This window comes from Cibotium barometz, chromosome 23 (genome assembly GCF_041138505.1).
Source record: "Cibotium barometz isolate CiBa-2024 chromosome 23, ASM4113850v1, whole genome shotgun sequence".
NCBI lineage: Eukaryota > Viridiplantae > Streptophyta > Polypodiopsida > Cyatheales > Cibotiaceae > Cibotium > Cibotium barometz.
Window position 1 is genome coordinate 26795605 of NC_141068.1, and position 1966 is coordinate 26797570.

A 1966-nucleotide genomic window follows, 5' to 3' on the forward strand; every position below is an offset into this window, starting at 1 on the left:
AAGCGTGAGGGGAAGCAACTATGTGCGTGTTGCTTATTTGGTTTTATTTTATGTTGTGTTATGCAATGTCTGATAATAATTAATTGGCATTTTTCAAATGTCTCTATGGCGAGAAAGAGAGAGAAAGAGTTTGTTTCTAAAGGTAATATTACAAAAAAGTTTCCCTATTGGAAAGATTAATCAGCTGTGTTGACAAGAAATCTCTTTAGAAATTGCAAAACAATTCGTGGGCTAACAAATGGTTTTTACTTTAGGGTATACAAAGACACTCACTAAATCTAAGAGAGACTAACTTAAAGAAATGTGCTTTTAAATTCATAACTATCAAGAATATCCTTCTTTGAGTAACAAATATTAGAAGGTAATTTCATTTCATTAGAATTACAAACATTCTTTACATTGCAAAGATCTACAAGAAAATATTCCTTAGACATTGGAACTACATTGTCAACAGAGGCTCTAGCCCAAGCCATTCTACACTAACCAAACAAATGGACAAAGGTGCAAACCTTTCAAGCTGGTTTTTTTTTAAGTTAAAAAATTATTACAATTTTGTGTCATGTCTTGGACCGAGTGTTATGTAAGAACATGTTATCAAATCAAGCACTAAAAACATTAGCGTTTCTGCTGCTAAGACAAACTTGGGAAACATCTGTTGCTAAGACAAATCGGTAAAAGATAAGGCAAATTAATGGAACGATGCTTAACCCGACTCACGCAGCACAATCACGCATTGGCAAGCAGACGACCGAGTTCGTATCTGCGTGGCCTTGCAACGAGAGACGAGCGCAGCAAACAGGAAAATTTGGAAAATTAAGCCAGACTTTATGTAATTAAACACTTTTTCTAGCATTTGGGTGGAGATTAGGGCTTCAGAGAGCAGCGATGGCAAGAGCATTGGCTACTGCCTCAGATGGTACGGACAAACGCTGGCTCATCACAAGCCCCCATTCCTCATCAAGAACAAAGGTGAAGCTCTTACAGACAACGAGCTACAAGCTAGATTTGAACAAGAGTACATAAAACCCTAGTTCACACTTCACCGTGGTGTCACGCCCGTTTATGGAGCGCCCACTAGAGTAGTACCCCATCAAATAGTTGTTCCTATTAGACGCCCATCTTCCTTTTGGGCGCCCATCTTCCTTTTCATACCTCTAAGGGGCCCCAACAATGGAGAGTGCAATAACACCTTACGGAATGAAAGAAGATTCATCCAAGACAACTCATACCCAAGCAAAATGCAAGCCTCAACCAAAGCTTTAGTTGAGCAGCCCCTAAGAGCCTGTTTTTCCAAAACCTCACCCTTCACCTCCCGTTTCTGAAACCAGATTTTGATTGTTGGTCTAGTCCCCATTGGGTTCTCAACAAAGGCCACAAAGATGTAACTTGCTTGCTTGACCTTCTTATACTATCTATTTGTTCTAGGTCCATATCTGGTTGGGTTAGTCGTCACCCTCTACTTTCTGAGACCCTGCAAATCATTATACCAAATCATTAGGCACAGCCCAGTATGTCTGCAAGTGACCCCAAAGGAAAAAGGATCGTATGATAGTAGAGTACATGGACTGAATCAATTGAAACAATTCATTAGGCACAGCCCAGTATGTCTGCAAGTGACCCCAAAGGAAAAAGGATCGTGTGATAGTAGAGTACATGGACTGAATCAATTGAAACAATTCAGCCCCACTTAATTTATTAACCAAGCATATAGACCAGCACATACATATACATGTATGCATCAATCCACTAACATCAATCATTAAGAATTTTTTGGATCCAAAAAGGGCCTCCTAAGGATTCCTAATTTTAAGGGATTAGAGCTTAAAAAGCTGGGCTTAAGGGAGCAAAGGCTATGATGACCCCTATTTTTCGTCTTGCCACATCAGCCATACCTCCCTAGTTTCACTTTTTAAAGGGAATATTCTCATACTCTCTCTCTTACTTTCTCATACTTTCTCTCTTACTT

The 1966-nt window shown here is 39.4% G+C and overlaps 1 non-coding gene across 1 annotated transcript; it reads right to left on the minus strand.

Annotated features, from left to right (window-relative positions):
* Nucleotides 1-867: 867 nt before the first annotated feature.
* Nucleotides 868-946, minus strand: LOC147625804 (small nucleolar RNA snoR117). Its single transcript, XR_015268834.1, has one exon. It is a non-coding gene; the product is annotated as a small nucleolar RNA snoR117 (small nucleolar RNA).
* Nucleotides 947-1966: the final 1020 nt, after the last annotated feature.